This window comes from Microplitis demolitor, chromosome 7 (genome assembly GCF_026212275.2).
Source record: "Microplitis demolitor isolate Queensland-Clemson2020A chromosome 7, iyMicDemo2.1a, whole genome shotgun sequence".
In the NCBI taxonomy this organism is placed as follows: Eukaryota; Metazoa; Arthropoda; class Insecta; order Hymenoptera; family Braconidae; genus Microplitis; species Microplitis demolitor.
This window is the reverse complement of record NC_068551.1, coordinates 9,127,414-9,142,269: the sequence shown is the minus strand read 5'-3', so window position 1 is coordinate 9,142,269 and position 14,856 is coordinate 9,127,414. Positions and strand designations below refer to the sequence as shown.

Below are 14,856 nucleotides of genomic sequence, written 5' to 3'. Positions count from 1 at the left end.
TAATATTTCATTTTTTACAACCCTGAGTTTTTAAAAGGTGTTAAAAATCTTCGGAAACTGAACAAGACAGGTTAGCCTAGTGGACAGCGGACGTGCTTCATAACACGACGGTCGTGGGTTCGAGACTCGTCACGCGTAAAAGTTCAATATTACTTTTCAGCCAGTAAACATTAACTATACGAAAATACTAGCAAAATAAGTTAATTTCAAGTTAAATTATCGTTATTATTTTTTTAAAATAATGCTTGGGATTGTGTCTGAAAAGGCCTGGTCATGCTTGATCAAACATGATTGTATTACGCGCCTCCTCTTGCACCATACGTTTTTACTAAATTAATGAAACCTATCATTTCTTTTCTAAGAGAACAAGGATTCTCTTCTGTCATTTACATCGATGATTTTTTATTAATCGGTTATTCTAGAGAAGAATGCTTAGCTAATATCCGACAAACAATTTCTTCATTAGAAAGTCTTGGATTTATTATCAATCAACAAAAAAGTAATTTTGTACCATCTCAAAAACAAAAATTCTTAGGCTTTATTTTGAATTCCAAGGATATGAAAATTGAATTACCCATTACTAAAGTTACAAATACACTTAACCTATTACAAAAATTCAAGGTCAATTCTCGTCATAAAATTAGAGATTTCGCTTCTTTAATTGGAATTTTAGGATCTTTATGCCCTGCAGCTAGATATGGTTGGGTATACATGCAAAGTTTAGAGCGAGAAAAGTTTCTTGCTTTGGAAAAATGCAAGAGTAATTATGAAGCGTCAATAGTGTCATCTTCATTAGTTGCTGAGGATCTTACTTGGTGGAAGTTACAATTCAAGAATATTTTTAATCCAATTAAAAGTCCCATATATGTTTTAGAGATTTTTTCTGACGCATCGCTCACTGGTTGGGGTGCTTGCTGTGGTACAGAAAAAGCTCATGGATTTTGGAATAATGATGAACGTAAAAATCCAATTAATTTTTTGGAATTGCAGGCTGCATTTTTCGGCTTAAAATGTTTCGCTAGTAAGCTGAGATATTGTGATATCCTCTTACGTATCGACAATACTACAGCTATTGCTTATATAAATCGAATGGGTGGAATTCAATTTGAAAATCTTAGTAAAATTTCTAAATTTATTTGGAAGTGGTGTGAGATAAGAAATATTTTTATTTTTGCTTCTTACATTAGTTCTAAAGATAATATAACTGCTGATTATGAATCTCGACGATTAGAACCAGAAACTGAATACAGCTTATCTTTACAAGCTTTCACTCAACTTTGTGAAACGTTTGGTTATCCGGAAATCGATCTTTTTGCTAGTCGTATTAATACCAAATGCTGTAAATACGTTTCATGGAAAAAAGATCCAGGATCAATTGCAATTGATGCATTTACACTAGATTGGAACAAATTTTTCTTCTACGCTTTCCCTCCCTTTGCGTTGATTCCAAAGGTATTAAAAAAAATTGAAAGTGATAATACCAGAGGTTTACTAATAGTTCCTAATTGGCCATCGCAAGCATGGTTCCCTCGGTGTATGTCAATGTTTGAATCTCCACCTATAATTTTTAAACCAAGTTTAAATCTACTTTCTTCTTCTAATAGGGAACCTCATCCTCTCAAAAATATATTTGAAATATATCTCTAGAAATACATATAAAATTCAAAAAAATATATTTTTAATACATTTTAGTGGTATGCACAGACTTAGGTTCCAAAAATAGGGCGTCGTAGAGTTCAACTGACGAATATTGTCTTCACGTTGCTAGTAGATGCCCTAACAGGAATCTTAACAACTTCACCAGCCAACTAAACAGTTCCATTTGGGCGCCAAGCACTCCAAGTGTTGAAGCTGTCCAAGATGATCAGGGCTCTCTGGATTTTCTTTTGAAAAACTATCGAAGGGAGTGAAAAAAATAATTTTCAGCCAACCAGGCAATCCTACTGAAGCACCAAACGCTCCAAGCGTTAAAATGGTCCAAGGTGCTAGAACCCGTTAAATTTTCTTTTAAAAAACTATCGAAAGTAGTGAAAATAAGTCATTTTAAGCCAACCAGGCAGTCCCACTGGAGCATCAAGCACTCTCCGTAATGAAGGGATCTAAACTGACCAGGACTCTCTGGATTTTTTTTTTAGAAAAATTAATGGCAGGAAACAATTTATTTTCAGAAAAGAAGACTTTTCCACTGAAGCACCAAGCACTTGGTGCTTCAATGGAAGTGTCTGGTTGGCTAAAACGAATTTTTTTACTGCCTTTGATATTTTATTAAAAGAAAATCCAGAGAATCTTCGTCATCTTGAATCACTTCAACATGGGGAATGCATGATGTTCCAGTGGGACTGCCTGATTGGCTGAAAGTGATTTTTTTTTTTTACGCCTATCGATAATTTTTCACAAGAAAATCTAGAGATCCTGGTATCTAGGAACACTGTAACTGTCAGGATTTCTGTTAAGACATCCACTAGCAACGCAAAGATGATATTCGTCGGTCGAACTACGACGCCCTACTTTTGGAACTTAAGTCTGCACATATAACTAAAATATATATTTTTGTATTTTATATGTATTTTTAGGGATATATTTCGAATATATTTTTCCACATATATTTTAGATATATTCTAAATGTACAAAAAATGGCCAAAAGTGATGTAATACAAATATATGTTTTATGTATTTTAAATATATTTCACATACATACTTGTGTATTTTTTATATATTTCTCATCTATTTTAAATATATTTTTAATCTATAATATAAAAATGAATCGCAAAATGTGTTGGTAAGCGCATAACTCAACAACGCCTGGACCAATTTGGCCAATTCTTTTTTTAAAATGTTCGTTGAAGTCCAAGGATGGTTCTTACGGCGAGAAAAAATCGAATAATTGTCGGGAAAACCCTAAAAACAGCCCTTTTCTTTTTCACATACAAACGTTTTCTAACTAGAACGTAGAATCAATTTGAGCTTTATTGCTATTATATAAAGTTCATGTTAAATTACAAGCACTCACTGTTATCTAAGAAATGTAGATGTGTTCCTAACGTCAAAAAGTAAATTTACACTTTCTTACCGCTATACAAAGTTCAAATTCAATCATATCTATCAAAATAGTGGGCATGTGTGCGTTGGAGCACAGAATACGTCGTTGGAGGATTTAATGTCGCGTTCCGAAACTAAAAAAAAGTGATCGCGAACCCGACCAAATTGAATAGTCACAAAATATAATAATAACAACTTGGTCGGCTTCGCGATATTATTTCTTTTGTTTTACTTTCGGCAGGCGACAAAAAAAATGATTATTAATAAAATTATTATTTATTAATTAATTAGTAATAATTTTACTGTGGAAGAAAATTGTGATGATAGTTGTGTGTCAGATAATTATTAACAGTAAATTCCGAGCATGCTATTATTTTAAGACATTGTTCTTAAAAATAAAGTGGAATATGAAATTTAAAAAATCTATAAAAAAATAAATCCCATCGTTGTCCCATTATGAGCATAGCTGGAAAAGTTGTAGAATAGGTGACAGTTTGCTGTGAAAAAATTATGAGGGAAATCGATCAGTACGTGTTTTTTGTAAATCGACAATTTATACTTAAAAGTTAAAATTTCAACATAAGCGTGATTCAAAAATTTTTTTGATATTTTTTATCGAAAAGAAATCTAAAAACAATCATTTTTTGACTCTTTAAAAATTTTGTTTAACCCTTTTTTCGCGAAGTTACAGGCATTTGATAGAAAAATCTCTTCATTTTTTAAAATTCGATATTTCGAAAACGGTTGAAGGAAAAAATTTGAAAAAAATCATGAAGGCCTCTTTCAACCTATGCTGAAAGATAAAAAAATCAGAGGTTCGAAATAACTTATTGAGCCATACCGTCCATCGTATGGTATTACACCAATTTAATATATAGTGGAAACCTAAAACATGCAAACCTTCTCAATAAGACAATTTATAGATAAATTGAGAAAAATATAGATAGCCCGAACTGGGAATCGAACTCAGACCATGTCGGTATCGCACCGAGTGCTCTACCAGTTGAGCTATCCGGCACTATACTATATTCCGTTCAATTTGATCTATAACTTATTGAGCCACACCATCCATCGTACGGTAATACATCAATTTTATATAGTAGGAACTTAAACAGAGTTGATTTTTTTATTTTGCTCTACAATCGATTGAGGCAGTACGAAGTCTGCCGGGTCAGCTAGTATATTCATAAATATGTTTTTTTTATATTTAAAAAATATATTATTTCCATGGGGGATAACTCGTATTCTTTATGGCGGATTCATTTGTTAGCTTTTATCACAATTATGTCTTTGTTTTTCTATACGGGATTCTAAATAAATATTCTGAATCATGAAATTAGTTGCTTCGTTGTTTAAATTAACTTTCGAATTTTTAAATTTTCCGATTCACATTTTTTTCTCTAATACTTTTCAAACGGGCAAAAGTTGCGACACTACGTAGATTAAATTGGAATATCGTTTTTTCCTGCGATTTAGTATTTTTGTAAGCAAATAATAATTGATAAATATATAATCCATGTTTCTAATCAATTAATAAATTAACTGAATGTTTATTTAATATTTTCAACCTCAGTTTTTGTTCTTAGGAATTCGTATTACTCACCCCACACTCCCTTAATGGAATTATTATTTGAAATCTTATTCTTTTCTGATTGCGTTATTATTTAGCAACTTAATATGCTTTAATTGTCATAGTCCATTTATTTTATTGCATGAATAAATTTTTACATGCCTAGTAAAATTGTGCTAAACGTTTCGATATTTCAATGTAAATTAATTTTATCAACGATTAATATATAAAATTGACATTTATTCAAATAGAAATTATCATCTTTACAACTGTACTTGTGCATGAACAACTGAGTCAACATATGACGAAAATGATTGTTTCTCAAATAACCGTACTCTTATCGGAACATGTATTTTTATATTTTTTGTCTTGTCAAACGATCGGTATCGTTTTAAAACAATCAATCCTTATCTATGATATCGTATTTTTTTGCCATATTTGATAGAATTTCATCACACTATACATCAAGTTGTAATAAATTTTTCACAGAATTGATTTTAAATAATTACACCTGGCACATTTAGTTATTTATTATCATGTCAAAGCACGGGCCGAATGGCAAATTTTATACATTAGTTTTTAATAAGAATAATTTACCTTAATGCTAAGAATACAAACAATAATATACGATTTATCTTGAGGCTACAAATTCGAATACTATAATTTTTAATAAATAGAATTTAGTTATTTTAAGGATAGACTGTTTTCTCTTGTTTAAAACTCTAGCTAGTAATTAATCACCCGTCCGGCATCAATCTCAAAAAAATGACATAATGTTATCCAAAAAATATTACCTTTAAGAGCTCAGAAAAATGTTATCTTTTTGATAACTTTATGTTGAGGTCATTTAAAAGAAATCTGAAAGTTAGCAAAATGATAACTATTTATGGATGTCTCTAGAACATCAAAAAAATAACTTTCTTATGAGACTATTATAACCTCAACTTTCGTCAGCTAATGTCATTTTAACCTATAAGTACCAATGATTATAAACATTATTTATTGATTCTGCTCTAAAGTAATTACATATAATTAGTTATTATAAATACAATAGCAAAATTTCAAAAAGAAAAAATTTTCAAAATTTATGTAAAGGTAAAAAAAATAAACGAATACGTTGTTTTTTAAATAAATAACATAATTTTGAAAATTCATCTAGTGATGAAAGTGAAACAGTAGAAAATAGTTCATGGTTTGTGAGTAATAATATCCCTGACGGTTTTAAATCAGCCTGGAATCAGCCTGGAAACACCCTGGGAGTGGAAACACGGTGGAATCACGATGGATCCAGGGTGGTTACAGGGTGGGTTTGTGCCATTTTATCACCGTGTATACACGGTGGTTACATGGTGTTTCCACGATGGTAACACGGTGTACCCACCCTGATTCCACGGTGTATTCACCGAGATTCCACAGTGTATCCACGGTGATTACGCGGTGTACGTGGAATCACGGTGGGTACACCGTGTAACCGCCGTGGAATCACGGTGATAAAATGACAAAAAACCCACCGTGTAACCACCATGGATCCACCGTGATTCCATCGTGTTTCCGGGATGTTTCCAGGGTGAATCAAAACCGCAAGGGATATCATGTGATTAATCGGATGATGTTGATAATGAAAGAAATATTAATACAGACAATAATATTGATGGCGAAAAACTTAATGAAAATGAAATAAGTAATTACAGTTCTGACAGTGAAACTAGTGGCAATCACGTATATTATCGATCTGTAATCAATAAAAAAAGAATGCTTTGGTGGCTATCCATGAAACAAGTTTATCATCGAAATTAACTTAGTGAGTGACTGATTTCAATAAATCACGTGAAGCAGCGAATAAACTCCTAAAAATATTAAAAACATCTAGTCAAGAAGAAATCAGTAATCTACCTCTTGATTCTCGGAACTTACTTGGTACACCAGAAACACCGATAGTAACTTGTGAAGTTCCTCCTGGTCAATATTTTCATTACGGGTTAAAAAAATGACTTGACTGATCAATTGAGAATTATTGATTATTATGCTCTACCAGACTTGATTGTCATTAATATTAATATCGATGGGCTGCCGATTGCTAAAAGTTCGACGAGTTAACTTTATCCCATTCTTGCGCAAATTCATCCCAAAGTTTCTCAGCCATTTGTAATTGGAATATATCATGGATATGAAAAACCCAAATTGTTGTCGTTATGATCTCTGTAAACTGATTTCTTTAAGATCTCTAAAAAATGTTATCTTTCTGACGTCCAACCAATGAGCTCTTAAAGATATCCTCAGATGACGCGTAAGAGGTTTTTCTGATATCTTTCTGTTATTTTTGGGATAACTGTTTCGGATGTCAGATCAGAAACATATTATCTTTAAGAGCTCTGTATGTTATCTTTCTGCCGGACGGGCAGATATTTAATTTTTGAAAACCGCGCCCTGGCGGATCCGAATTACTCGAAATTAAGATAATTACAGTAAAATACCGTAATTTACGGTAAAATACGGTATTTTAGGTAAACGTACAGTATTTTACGGCAAAAGTACCGTAAGTGAGTGGTAATAGGGCGACAATTTACCGTAGAATCGCGACAAGCCTGCGGTATTTTACCGGAAATCGCCGTCTTTGACCGTAATTCGCCAGAAACATTATAAATGACCGCATTTTACTGTGAATTTGAACGGAAGTGAATTCTCGATCCGAATTTACATTCTCAGTTTGAGTTCCAGTATTTAAAAAAATCCGGGCGTCGGTTGGCCCAGCCCCAAAACTTCCCGCTGTTTTCGAGCTCAAGGAAATCGAAAATATTGATGTGACTACAGTTTCGAGCTCTTCGAGCTCGAAAATCTTATTGCATGCGATTGTTTTTTTATGAGCTTTTCAAACTCTAACAAGTTATGCTTTATGTTAAAGCTTAAAAGTTTAAGAATCGAAAATCATTAATGAACAAGCGGTTTTTAAATTTTAATTTCCGATTATGTTCAATAAACTAAATGTATTGAGGCAGAAATCAATGTCAGTGATCGAAATCAAGATTTGAACGAGTTTTGGCTAAGGTCAGAGCAATGATATATAAAATATCCGAGAAAATGATTAAAAACTGTGTTTTTTCGATTTTTTCGTTGATAATATGGTTTAAACTTAAGAACAAATTTGATCGCATTATATGATGATCAAAAGAGACCATAAAAAGGAAAAGTTTGTAAGATTTTAGACACATTTTAGTACAGTACATTTTGATTTATTGGGAAAAAATAACATAGAATGTTATTTTTTTAACTTTTCAACGCTGATATCTTTTGAACTAATTAACCGATTTTGAAGTTTGAGATGGCAATAGGCGCGTTTTATTGTATTCTAGAGCTGATTTGAATTTGAAAGCGATCGATTCAGCCGTCTTGAAGATAATTGAAAAAAAAACCGTTTTTTACCATTTCTTTCTCCAACGATATCTCTCGAACAAATTAACCGTTTGAGATGGTTAAGGAAGCATTCGACGCGTTTTATTGAGTTTTAAAGCTGATTAGATTTTGAAGTTGATCGTTCAATTCGTTTTTGAGAAATCAATAAAAAACTAAAAAAAAAATTTTTTTTTCGTAATTCGCCAATATTTTCGAGTCTACTTGATCAAATGATCTGAAATTTTCAGGAAAGTTGACGGCCAACAAGCTCTTTCAATTGCCGCCTTAAACATCCAAATCGATTCATTATTTAAAAAGTTATAGACCATTCACACACTTACCCAGATAGCAAAATGACGTCTTGATGAGTTCTGAATGAGTTTCTATTTATGATTTGGACGTCTCAGCAACATCTTAAAGAAGTCTTTAAGAAGTTCTCAAGATGTCGAATGAGCCACCTAACGAACTCAGTAAGACGTCTTTCAAAAGAGTTCTCAAAGAGTTCTTTTTTCTGACTTCGTAAATAAGACTTCAATATGAATTTACCATGACGTCTTTAAGGAGATCCTAATTTTGACTCCATAAAGAAGTTAAAAAAAGAATACATTTAAACGTCACACAACTGACCTCTTATTTGTGGAGTCTTCAAGAACTCTTAATTAAGAGTTCTTAAAAATGACACCTTTAAGAAGTCAACATAAGACTTCTTGAGGACTCTTTCAAAAAGACATCGTAAAGCAGTCATTCCGACTTGAATGCTGTCTGGGTACATACTCATACATACACACACACACACACACACACACACACACACACACACACACACACACACACACACACACACACACACACACCCACACACACACACACACACACACACACACACACACACAGCCACAGCCACTCGGACATCATTCTGAAGATAGTCAGAATAGCTTCCTAGGACCTCAAAACGTCGATATCTGATGAAAACTCGATTTTCGAAAATCGGGGTGAAAACAATAACTTCCCGGAATTTTTGAAAATCATCGATTTTCTAAGCGGGAAGTTAAAAAGAATCATTTCACGTACAAAATAAATAGAAAGTTGTCAGCAAATCTAGGTTAAAGTTTCATTCGTTTTCAATCAAATTAAAATTTTAAGTTATTTTTGTTCAATTTGACTTTTTATTTTAAGTTAATCGTTATGTGAGATTTGATCAAGATTTGTCCATATATTACTTATTTAGATTATCTTCAATAATTTTTAGTCCGGTTTCGGTCACCTCTAGATCAAAAACAGACTGTTTTTTTTTTTTAATAATATTATACCGTTTTTTGTTTTTATTCAGATCAAAATCATTCTTTTTCTCTCTACTGCACACCTCAAGCGCGAAAGCGCTGAGGGTGCTTTATGATCGCTCTAAATTTTTTGACTCATTCACTCACATTAAATTATCTCTAGACTTTTTCGATTACACTAAAATCGGTCAAATTTTATACTAACACAAAGACAATTTATTAAAGAATAATTTCGAACCAATATTAAGTCGATTAATTAAATATAAATTATTTTAATCCCAGTGACACGAGTTGTCAATTGTCGTGTATGAAACTTAGTAAACCAAATAACTCTCGATAGGAACAATTAATCGGTCTAAATTTTTTTTTATTATCTTTGTATTTTTGATTACAAGAACCCTATTGAAAATTACTGTCTAAATCCTTTTAGTTTAATTGTAATTAATTAGAAACGTAAAACTGATTATTCACGAAAAGTTTAGCGGCCATTGTTATTTTTACTATTGTTATTATTACACGGAGAAAAAATTAAAGGAACTGTTCCTAGTACGTTCATGAAATATCATCCCATACCGTTATGGTAATGATTACTTGGGATTATGGGATATAGACCCATACTTTTTGGGAAGGTTTCCATAAATATGGTAACAATTCCTATCATCATGGTAACAGTTCCCATATCGCAAATGAAAGAATCATGGTAATGATTACCATACTCATAGGCATAGTTCCCATAAGCAAATAGGAACCAATCCTATAACCACATTGTAACAGTTCCTATAATATTATGGTAACCATTCCCATAATATTATGGTAATCATTCCCATAATGTATGGAAATTATTACCATAATATTATGGGAATGGTTACCATAATGTTATGGGAATGGTTACCATAATATTATGGGAATTATTACCATAATATTACGGGAATGGTTACCATTTTATTGTAATATAGTTTCACAAAAAGATTAAATATACAAAAAAATGCTTATTACAAACAAAAATTATTATAATTTCTAAATATTATGGTAACTATACCCATAATATTATGGTAACCATTCCCATAATATTATGGTAACTATTCCTATAATATTATGGTAACCATTCCCATAATATAGTGGTAACTGTTCCTATAATATTATGGTAACCATTCCCATAATATTATGGTAACCATTCCCATAATATTATGGTAACCATTCCCATAATATTATGGTAACTATTCCCATAATATTATGGTAACCATTCCCATAATATTATGGTAACTATTCCCATAATATTATGGCAACCATTCCCATAATATTATGGTAACCATTCCCATAATATTGTGGTAACTGTTCCTATAATATTATGGTAACCATTCCCATAATATTATGGTAACCATTCCCATAATATTATGGTAACTATTCCCATAATATTATGGTAACCATTCCCATAATATTATGGTAACCATTCCCATAATATTATAGTAACCATTACCATAGGTACATAGTAACGATTACCATAATTCCACAGGAACTATTCCGATACCGTATGGGAATTATATCCATAATTATAGGAATGGTTACCATAATATATATGGGTGCCGTTCCTATAATCAACATTTCAAAAAAAACCAGTTACCATGCAGTATGGGAACCATTCCCATAATATATTGTAACTGTTACTATAATTTTCTTTCCGTGTACAAAAGTAAATTTTTTTTTCTTTTTTTCTCCCCATCAACTACTGGTAGCAGCACTAGCGTAAAACAGTAGGTTTGAAAAAAAAAAACGACATCTACAACAAAAATGCGGGATATTTAGAAAAAATTAAAAAAAAAAAAAAAAAAAACTAAACTGGAATCAAGAAATAAAAAAATCAAATTAATGATTCAAAAGTTGAATAAAAATTCATAATAAAATAAAAGCAATGATTAAAAATAAAATGAGCGATTGAGGTGTGCAATTTTGGATTTTCCAACATTTTTTTTTTATTATCTGTTTTTGACTTCCTTGATTAGAAGCAAACTTTTTTTTTTTTTCGTTTATAATTATAATGATAAATAACAGAAATAAAAAATGAATGGAAGTTCAATTTTATTTTATTGATATAACACAGAAGTGTTTATTTTACTAAGTAGATCAGGCTAAATTAACATACAGACAATATTGATAGAGAGTTGAATATCATCCTCTTTTGTTTCTTCTGATAGTGATATGCTAATAGCTGTGACTTTTTTCGAACATGTTTTCTTAGAGCTAATAAAGGTCATCGAATTGAAAAATCTGATAATGAAAAAATATTTTTCAATTCTCCGTCTTAAAAATAAGCTTAAATGACAATTCGTGAAATAATTATGAAATAAAATGAATTATAGAACTTGAAAACTTAATAAAAATGATATTTAGTTTCGATTTTTGTTCAGAAAAGTGCACAATGGTTTTTTTTTTATTTAACTATTGTACTTTTTAATTAAAAAGCGTTCAAAATGAAACAGTACAATAGTTTTGACATACCATTATATTTCAACATTTAATTATGCTGTTATAATAACTTAACAGAAATACTGCGTTCATAAAAAAAGAGGAGCGGGTAATTTTATTTGTAGATAAGGGAGGAGAGAGAACACGTTGAATGAGACTTTTGAGGTTCGAATGCAAATAAAATTATTCCTTTGTATTTTGAGTAATTTGAGGCTTCAATCTACACGAAAAAAAAAATTTTGTTAAATTTACGATGCTAACATCGTAATTTGTCCTATTGATTATAGTAGTGGTGGACTAGACTTTTAAAATCATAATTTTTACGATGTAGCGTTGGAAATTTCATTAAGAAATAATACTTCAGACAAATAATACGAATTCTCAAGCTCTTTAATATAAATTACGATGTGAACATCTTAAAGTTTGAAGAAAAATTTTAAATAAAAGAATAAAATACTAATCGTTCAGCAGTTGGATTCGAACTCGGGTCCTTTCGTGTCTGACGCCTTAGACCACTCGGCCACTGAAGGGTCTACAAGATTAGATTGTTTTTAAGATCCATATGAACGATTTGAATAAACAGTCAGAAGTCACGAGAGCGCCTCTTACGGAGGACGCAGTTACTATTTAAAAATTACGATGTAACATCGTAATTTTTATAACTTCCATCGTATTATAACAGAGGCAACACTCTAATATTTATTTTAATCAAAAGTAAATAGAAATATAAAAATAGGAATAAATATAGTTCTTAAATTTAAATTTTAATTTTATTTATTTTACGATGTTAACATTGTAATTTTTGAAATAATTTTTAATCCTAAAAGTCTTAGTTAAAATATATAATAATAATATAAAGTCTTAGTTAAAATATATAATAATAATAAAAGTCTAGTCCACGATTACGATGTTAACATACTAAATTTTGGCAGAATTTTTTTTCCGTGTAGATTATGTTATTCCAGTTTAGTCCTCAAAGTGGTAAAATTGGTCGAACTACTACTTTGAGGATTAAACTAGGATAACTTTCTATACTGTTGTCAATCTTCGAATTCTAAATTGATCCTCAAAAACCTCATTGAAACCGTTCAGACTTAACTCGAATTAGTTTTTTGACTCGGGATCTTCATCTTGATCATTTCTGTTAATTTCTGTCCAAAAATATTGAATTTATCAAGCATAATCGTGAGTAAATCTTTCAAAAAAGATTCTCATTGATTATTTTCAATTTCTCGAATTTTCGGAGATCAATGCGAACCGTCACTTTTTTTGAGTTCGAAGGGCTCGAAAATGTTAATATATTTAAAAGTATTATCGAGCTGAAAGGGGTTGAACATATGTCGACAATAATGTTTTCGAGCTCGAAAATAGTGGGAAGTTTTGGGGCTTATCCATAGGGTCAGCCGCTTTTTCGAGATTTTTTATCAAGTTGGAACATAAAAAGTTTCAGTTTCCCGTCAGACACTGTGTCGAAACATTAATACTTGATCGTTAATAACTTTTTTAAATCATAGATAACATACTCCGAAATTCTCAGGAACGGTAATTATTGATTTATTCTTGCTAAAAGTAAAAAATTTGAATTTTTATCTATACTTTGTAATTCTTAAAATGAAATTCAAAAGTATTGAAAAGAATTCAATCTCTCATTGCTTCAATACCTTTCAATTCCAAAGTGGAATTTGCAAATATTGAATGGGATTAAATGTTTTATTCAGGCAAGATAATTATAATTACTTTTTTAAAACAAAAAAACTATAAAACATTGAAAGCAAAATTTATTTAAATATTTCTTAATTCTTCGCCAGATCCTGAATGTAATCCCAGTGAACACTGCAATATAACGAAGACATCACTTTTATAGAACCAAAAATATTAGGTTACGTAAAACGTAAGTAACATGTAAGTTACATGTGAGTCACGTGTGACGCACAATTTCACACTCATTTACGTAACATTGTTACGTAACATAATAAACGTAAATGTGATGTTAATGTGACGTATATATTACATTAGTGATATAGCGGTGATGTTATTTGAATATCATATTTACATAACATAGTCATAACCCATGTTAAAATATGTTAATGTTAATATCTATTATTTTATTTAAAAATGTTTTAAATCAGTTAAAAATTTATTCATTATTAATTAAATAACTTAATTTTTTAATTATCAAACCTTTTTAAAATATTAACCTTACTACCTTCAATTGGAAGCAGCTTCATCGAAATTGTAACAATTCAAATGTAGCATAGGAATGATTTCAATGTAGCATGGTGATCGTTCCCATGCTAGTATGGCTAGCGTTACCATTCAACATCGGACAAATTACTATGTCAAATAAATAATACGGCTTAAAAACTTGCGTTGCCATGCTACGAAGTAATAATTACTATGTTACATTAGAGAATATACGATTCACTTCTCTCCGTGTATGCTGGACGCACACAGAATGTATATATGTATATTTACTACAAACAGAAACTAGGGTTAGAGCACCAGTACCTAGCCCCTAACCAGTAGCCAGCCGGGCCTATACTTTAACATTGGCTCAAAATATATATAGATATAATTTAACATAAGGTGGCTGGCTACTGGTTTGGGGCTGGGTACTGGTACTCTAACCCTATAGTAAAATCGATTTCCATTTATATTTTTTAAGGCTATTTTCAGGCAGTGCCCTCCCCGACCCCCCTCCTACATTTAAAAATTTTCAAATAATTACAGCTGTAATAACCACGTTAAAATTTTATTAATTAATTAAAAAAAAAATTTTAATATTGTTTGAAATAAAGACAAAGTAATCGTAATTTCGCAGGAATATAGAGTTCTAAAAAAATTACTTACAATTGTTATGAATTAGGAGTTCCCGTAAAAAATGAATCATACATGGCCATGCATGGCCGTATACGGCTCATACATGGAGCATATATGGCCATGCATGAAGCATATATGGCCATACATGAAGCATGTATGGCCATACATGGGCATACAAACTTTTTTAATACAGTCATACATTGCCATATACAGTCATACAAAACCATGTATGGCCATACATGGTCTTGTATGGTTCATATATGTCCATGTGTGGCCATATATGCTCCATGTATG

The 14,856-nt window shown here is 31.1% G+C and overlaps 1 protein-coding gene across 5 annotated transcripts in view; it reads right to left on the bottom strand.

The window, feature by feature from the left end:
• The window catches only part of LOC103573893 (uncharacterized), a 50,331-nt gene that overhangs the window by 15,673 nt on the left and 19,802 nt on the right, over nt 1-14,856 (bottom strand). The window contains exons 1-2 of one of the 5 annotated variants that reach the window (XM_053740603.1): nt 4,643-4,790; nt 1,183-1,558 (exon numbers count right to left, since the gene is read on the bottom strand). The exons of 1 other annotated variant lie outside the window; for it this stretch is intronic. The gene's annotated coding sequence lies outside the window, so the exon portion shown is untranslated. Of the gene's footprint in view, nt 1-1,182; nt 1,559-4,642; nt 4,791-14,856 lie in introns of those variants that run through there. 3 more of the 5 variants (XM_053740601.1, XM_053740605.1, XM_053740606.1) reach the window with 3 other exon arrangements.